The sequence below is a fragment of the Berghia stephanieae genome, unplaced genomic scaffold (assembly GCF_034508935.2).
Source record: "Berghia stephanieae isolate SIO BIC M18660-M18661 unplaced genomic scaffold, UCSD_Bste_1.3 scaffold706, whole genome shotgun sequence".
Classification (NCBI taxonomy): domain Eukaryota; kingdom Metazoa; phylum Mollusca; class Gastropoda; order Nudibranchia; family Aeolidiidae; genus Berghia; species Berghia stephanieae.
Window position 1 is genome coordinate 1 of NW_027628689.1, and position 7,570 is coordinate 7,570.

Below are 7,570 nucleotides of genomic sequence, written 5' to 3' on the forward strand. Positions count from 1 at the left end.
TAACTATACATTCGACTGCTTCCCTCTCAGCCAGGACCAGGACAAAACCAAGTAATCTCATTCCAAGACAAAGACAGAAAGCATGTTGGAAAACAGATATAAGGGGATAGAAGACACAGTATGAACCCCCCTGCCCACTATGGGAGGTCAGGAACCCCGCCCAGGTGGTAGGGACTGGGTGAGTAATAGCGCTGGTGGTAGGGACTCAGTGAGTAACAGCGCTGGTAGGAATTCAGTGGTGTCACTGATTTTATGACATTAGAATATAAAGAGATTTACAACTACAATCGGACTAATGATTTTACAAAAGGTCCCCACAAAAGTATATCTTTAAATTATTAAACAAGTCTGTTGATTAAATTAAATTATAATTTTATTTTAAAAGATCAAGAAAATGTCAAAATAAAAATGAAAGTTTTGACAACCAAAATGTACCTATTCCGTAACATATAAAGACACACAAACAAATCTAGTCTTCTTTTGTTTGTTTGTTTGTTGCTTTAGGTCTCTTCCAACACAATTGAGGTTATATGAGAGACCGCTGAAACAAAAAAACAAGCAATCTAACAAAAATAGTACAAATGTAAATCAAAATCATAACCTAAAGATATCATGAGCTAAATTATAAATAACCAAGAACAAACAGGCAGAAGATTTACAGAAAAAAAAATATCCCCTGTCAAAAATACAATCACAAACCAAAGAAGCAGGATAGGCTAGTAAAGAGAAGAAGAAACGACATCACTATCGGATCGTACACCCATGCGAACATCATAGGTATATGATTCAAGGGTGATGCTCCCATCCAACCACCCGCTCTTCTTGCTCCTCTGTAATCTTGACACAGCATTGCTCTGATGTGTATCATGAACACTACTTCACTCTATACCGATCACGACCCAACAAGTATTGAGAACAACCATGCTTCTCAAATTTGTTTTACATACAGGACTTTGCACTATCCTTTTGAATCTGGATAGAGACTTGACCGACTCAATTGTTAACGGGCACCTTTTTACTATCACACTCTTTTATTGGGATGTGATATTACGACTTATAATGTCCCTTTTTATTTCGTCACTGACCGACCACCTTTGAAATTTTGATATTCTACAACACAGTGTTTGGTCTCCTGTGTTATATTTGTTTTATTCTGTACCGACCTGTATAACACAGTTTCGGCCTTCTCTGTGTTATATTTTTATTGGGACATATAGGAACAGATTTGCCTTCTCTGTACTATGAATTGGTCACCCGTTCACGGACTGACACAGTACAGTAGCCTGCACTATGCCTTGCTATCTTCCGGCCCCAAACGTACTTCACACAATCAACCCTGCATTATGTGAAGGATAGCTAGTGACGTTTGGCGACTGAGAGACGTTGTCATTACAAGATAGCATAGCAACAGGTTTGAAAAATACCAACTTGTGGTTGCCTAAAGCTAATATCCCATTGAGACTTAAGCTCGTTCTACAGTAACGTGACAGCCCCCACCCACGTTAAAAATTTACTTTTTTGGTGGTTTATTACATGAAAATAAATTTTACGAATGGACAATGAGTAAAGGTATTAAGGGAATTCTGTATGAAATTTCCTGTGTAGAGTCACATTTGAAAAATTTCGCAGTCTAACTGTCTCTGTTGTGTCAAGGGCATCTTTATGGTCGCATGTCTCTGTTATCTGGAGTCCCTGTCTGGTCAGTCTGTGCGTCCATAACGTCTGTGGTATCTCTGTCTGGTCAGTTTGTGTGTCCATAACGTCTGCGGTCTCTGTCTGGTCAGTCTGTGTGTCCATAACTTCTGTGGTCTCTGTCTGGGCAGAGTGTGTATTTATAATGTCTGTGGTCTCTGGTCAGTACGTGCATTTACAATGTCTGGTGTCTCTGAAAAGTCAGAAAGAGGGTTAGAACGGGGATTTGTCTGTATTAAGTCAGTCATGTCGACAATGTCAAAGTCTTTATCTTCAGAGACAAGAGTCAAAAATTGTTCCAACTGGGAGATTCTTTGCAGAAACTGATGTTCTACCATAACTTGAAACAAGCTATTGATCCTGTTTGTCACTGAAGATACAATTCGATACAGTCCTTCCTGTGTATTTGTCACACGTCATACTGGTACAATGTCAGTTTCAGGTTGGTCATGGATTTCCAGTCTTTCGCCCGCCATGACCCTCATCATCTATGCACATAATATTCACAAGTGGATACAAATATCGATTTACTTTGTATGTTACATCCATAACAAACACATCACAAAAAACACTCAAATCACGCCTCATTCTTCCCGTTACTTAAAACAAATACTCAAAACCACCATCCTCATTCACACTGAACTTTGTTACACCTCCTTCCTCCTCTATCTCTCTCAGTAATTCCTGTACCGTCTCACCGTCCGTCCTGTCAATATCAGTCTTGAACAATCTCCGCTGCAAATCTTCGACATCTTTAGGCAATACATTTTATCCTTGGCTTGATTGAATGTATTGCCTAAGTTGGGTTGTGGACACCTTTGTTTTAGCCATAGCCTTCACTGTCTCATTCACGAGGGGCAGGCGATTCTCCGGATAAAGTGAGGATGGCTAAATGTAAAAAGAAAAAAGATTAAAAGTACAAAATTGTATGCAATAGCATTCAATTCAGACCTGCCAGCTAACAAAACAAAAAAAAAGCATTTTATTTTTTATTGACAATTTAAAGACAAAAATCTGCATATAAATATAAACCCATAATGCACGAGTTGTGTTTGTCACTCTAAAATACTTGAATGAACTAAAATGCAACAGGCGCTCATCAAATTCAAGGGTTAAATGAATGACTGCAGAATTCCCAAAAAATGTCGCTTCATTGTCTTTGTAACATTTTCATGGCATACAAAAACGCAATAGAGTGGTCACCATTTATAATTAGTCCTCAGAAATCAAGCACTTATAACTGCACCGTACTCATAGTCAAAGTCAAATTTTATTTTAAAAAGTCTATGGACAACCATCAAATCTTAAAATTCCTTATCTGGAACAAAAAATAAACAAAGACAAAAAAAAAAAGACCCAAAAAAATACCACCACCTAGATCTGCTTATATTGTCTTACAGGACTTAATAGCGCTTACAACATTATAAAAAGGATGATGATATGGTGACTGATTCAATAGGGAACAGTAGATTTCACGAGCACCTCAAAGATGTACCAATTTTGACATTACCTCAAAGTCTCACCGAGACACAAGCAAAGGATCCTGCTAAAACATTTACATAATGCAATAATATTCAAAACCTATAACTATAACAGTACATAACAGAGAGATGATTTACAGTATAAAAAATCATCTCAAGAAGAAAGGTACTGTATTTGACTGTCTGCATCCCAACTAAAGACCCCCGCAAGAACCAGGAAAAAAATGAGCAATCTTAATCCATAACAAAGACAGGGAGCAACATGGAACTATATATTACACTCAATAGTGGGAGGGGGGAGGGACAATTAAGTACTGAAAATATAAAGTAACAAGAAAAGAAAAAATAATACATATTTATAAAAAAAATTGAGTCTAATTGCGACTAAAATAGAATTTGCGATTAATTGCTGTCAAGTGTAAAATTTTCGGCAGCGAAAAACTGTAGGGACAAAATGTCGATGGAAAATAAGTATAAAATGAATGAGTCTTACCAATTTATCGCATGGGTGATTAGCCCCTGTAACCCTCAGAAGCCAGTATTAATTTCAGAGTCCTGCATGGTAAGAAAAACTTTTTATTACAAAATAATAAAATTATCCACAACATAGTATGATAAAATATTAATAGCGTTGTCACTTGCATAACTCAATTGTGAAGGATTTCAACATGCAGATTATAGAGCAATTGAAAATAAATCTTAATAAGACATTCAATAATAATACTAATCCAGCGCAATCAGATTTTTTGAACAAATCAAGTCTTTCACTTTTTAAAACTGTTCTGGTAATAGTTGAACTATTGTCTTGCTGCATTACATCGTGCAGCCCGCCCACTGAAGACTGTAAATGAGCTGCAGATAGGCACACATTGCCTCTTCCTCTGGATGTTTTAAAATTCAGAATCAGTTTGATTGCTTTATTAAAATTGTCTTGGCAATCAAGATAGAAAAGCTGATGGTGATAATTTACTTCCGAGTTATTCTGAAATATTATAACCTTGTGCATATAATATTTTCATTTTTTTTAAATATGTAAAAGTAAAAAAACACCTCCTGCCCCCGTCCAAAAACAACCTCCTACCTCTGGTTAGGGCGAACTCCTTTGCTTGAAGTCAATTGCTTTTTGCCCTGCTTGCATTCATAGACACAAAAGTCATAAATTAGCCAACTTTCCTCAGGGTGATATGATGGAAGCTGAAAAACACGGAATAATATAAAAGATCATAACATAAATACCTAAATATTAAGTTTAAAAATTGCAATATTTTCTCCAACTGAGACAAAGGTGTTACAGTTCAGTACGTTAGAAGAATAAGAAAGTAAGTCGAGAGTTTTCTCGAAGAACTTAAATTTGTGACGTGGTACTCAAATTAGGGACTAGGTCAAAAGCTGAATGGAATGGCACAAATGGAAAGCCAAAGGCATGTTGTTTTCAATATTTAAAGTCAATAAAAATTCAAATTCTGTGCATTCTAATATTAGGCAAACAACTACAGACCACACTAAATTGAATTGTATTAAGTAAAAGGATCTTGTCACATTCAATCAAGCTGTCGAAAAATTACTTCATTATAAATTGAAGTTCAGATCGCATGTTTGAAGCGGTATTAGGAAAATTCATGTATCTGTGTATAAGCCAAGTTTCATCAAAATCACAGTGGCAACGAGTGTCTAATATTTGCCACCAGATACACTCGTAAAATTTGAGTGTAGGCCTATTTAGCAAAATCATATATTAGGAATGGTTTATACTACATCATAAAGTAGCGCATGCCCGTCATCATCCTGCATCTTTTTTATATATATATATATATATATAAATATTAAAATAAGAATTGAGCTTTCATAAGCCGCAATATCCACCAAACATGCTCAAAGCACTTTACTAAGGATCCATGACTAGCAGCAACACGTAACAAGTAGAACGTTAGGCGATGTTTTTCTTCTGACAGACAACGCTCTTAGCGGATAGGAAATCATACACATGAGTACAGTGAGAGAATGTGAGTCCTTGACGAGGCTCGACCCCAGGACCTTCCAATCCGGAAGTGAGTGCCACACAGCCGCATATATCTTGGCTGTTCTTGAGAATTTGCCAAAGACCTACAAACTAATTAGTAAAAAGAGGGGAGATGGGCAGAAATAGACAGACAGATACACACTCAGAGAGAGAGAGAGAGAGAGAGAGAATAATATCAGTTGCCTGTGGTGTCAGTCCGTTTAGGAGTGAGGTGGCGGAAGAAGTAGTCTAGCACTAGTACTTGGGTAGTAGTAGTAAGTAGTAAATAGGGGAGGTCTTCTGCACATTCCTTGAGCTAAGGAAAGTATTCCTTCAACTAACCTTAAAATAAAAATAAAACCTTGTACATTTCCAACACTTGGACCTGCACTATGACCTATAACTAAAACTAACAGACAAAAAAAAACCCCGCTAAGACTCCTCTCCAGTACCTTTCAATATTTCAAATTGAATTATAATGGCTGCGGAAAACTAAAACGATGGTCATATAAGGAAATTTACAAATCAATCAAGTTGTTCTACAGGTTTTAAAATGAAAATATGAAGTAACAAGATATCACTCTAATATAGTGACACCTAACTAACACTAGACATCACACCAGCAGCAATGCTGAGCGGAGTAATTTTACTTTTTTCACTAGCAACCAAGTTGCCACATTGGATTTTCTTTCTTTACTTTTTTTTTTAGTGTTCTGCTAATGTGCAATCTACATGTAAAATAAAAAGTGGCATCTTTCATTTCTTCTAATTCTTAACAGACACGATTATGTCCACTTCACATCTCAACAACAGGGACAATTTTTTTCACTTCTTGAGGCAGTTTTTTCTTCTTTTAAATTTCATTTTTTTTAAAGCTTCTTTATTGATTTGTTTATAAGTTCTATTGTTCTTCTTTTTATTATAATTTCATTGTCAATATCATTTTCATCAGCATACTTTTACAGTACTTTTACCATGTTATTCTTACGCTCTTACAATTACAGTACAGCAGAGCGATACCTAACGCAGACCTTTAAAGTGCTACTAAATTTGAAAAATTAAAATAAAACGTTTGACAAAAGATCCACAGTTCAAAAGCTAAAACAACTATAAAGTGAAACTACCTCGAGGCTCGAGGAACATCGGGGGTAAGGTCTCCCGCCCATACTGGGCACTGTGGGACTGGAAGTCTAGAGAGCTGCGCCGGTGGAACCCGTAATTTAGTTTCTTAAACGGTTCCGATCATTCAGGAGAGGCGTAGTACCTATCTAGTTGTAGTTATTAGTAGAAGAAGAAGAAGAAGAAGGAGCATGTTCAGGTTCAAGTTCAACCCTCTTAGTAGGCACTTGCAAGAATTTTTCAAAATAGTGGCTATGGACTATGGGTATTAATTTAGCGTAGAAAAATAAAGGGGAGTGAAACATTAATTAGAGTGAAAAATTATCGCTCTGTCTCAACTGGTTAAAAAGTTATGACCGTTTATGTGGTGGAAAATCTCTATATATAGCTTAATAGTAATAGGAAAAAATGTGGCCAAAGCATAGCATCCCAATGGATAATCACGTATAATTCAGAAACAGCTTCAGATACAACTTTGAAATTTTTACATGTGGTAAATCAACATCTCTGTAATACATTGCAAACAGAAAATGAATTATTTATTGAGAAAGAAAAGTATAGTTTAGAGCTGAGACAGCTGAAATCAAGGAGAAATAGATCACGACATAGATAGAGTATCATACAAATGAATGACCTATTGGAATTTTGGAAAAGTCAATAATAAAATATTTATTCACATGAAGATAGACCAAATACACCACTGAATCGGCGTCATTTAGTTGTTCACTTTGAACTTTTCAAAATGAAAATAGACCTCATAAAAGCAAAGATATGAACTGACAAATGTTTGAGGTGGTGTACTCTTCTTAGTTGATAGAGTTAGAGTGAGAATGACGAGAAATGAGTTGCCACGGAAAAAAATTGTCGTATCTAGTTTACTTACCTTCTTTGTTGACTTTTTAATAAAAAGTACATTATTCTCATTTTCGAATGATTTCAAATTGGAGAAAAGATGAGAATGTCTCGTTTACCGAGAGGGCCATTTTTTTTGCTTCACATTTCTCAAAGAAAGACCGCGAAAAGTGGAGGCTGGTCGGCTGGTCCTTGAAAGCTCACAAATCAGGGTTGCCAGATTATTTTTCAACAAAATGCCAGGGGAAGACTCAAAAAATGCCAAAACACTCAAAAAGATGCCAAAGTCTGTTGACTCCCACCCCCACTAAGAAAACTACTCACTTTTGATAGACAATTTACTATCATATCCTGGTGGCTTGCGTGTTTTCTGTTCTTTTTCTTTTCTTTTCTTTTTTTTTTTTTTTTTTTTTTTTTGAATTATACT

General features: G+C 36.1%; 1 long non-coding RNA gene across 3 annotated transcripts; it reads right to left on the reverse strand.

Moving 5' to 3' along the window:
• Positions 1 to 355: 355 nt before the first annotated feature.
• On the reverse strand, positions 356 to 7,352 carry LOC144962226 (uncharacterized). 3 transcript variants are annotated; one of them, XR_013643411.1, is made up of 4 exons: positions 7,175 to 7,352; positions 4,255 to 4,367; positions 3,667 to 3,728; positions 356 to 2,580 (listed from the first exon to the last, which is right to left on the reverse strand). It is a non-coding gene; the product is annotated as an uncharacterized LOC144962226 (long non-coding RNA). The 3 variants fall into 3 exon arrangements; XR_013643410.1 differs by lacking the exon at positions 7,175 to 7,352 and adding an exon at positions 6,297 to 6,471; XR_013643413.1 differs by lacking the exon at positions 7,175 to 7,352 and adding an exon at positions 5,625 to 5,665 and having other exon boundaries at positions 2,442 to 2,580.
• Between the last annotated feature and the right edge of the window lie 218 nt (positions 7,353 to 7,570).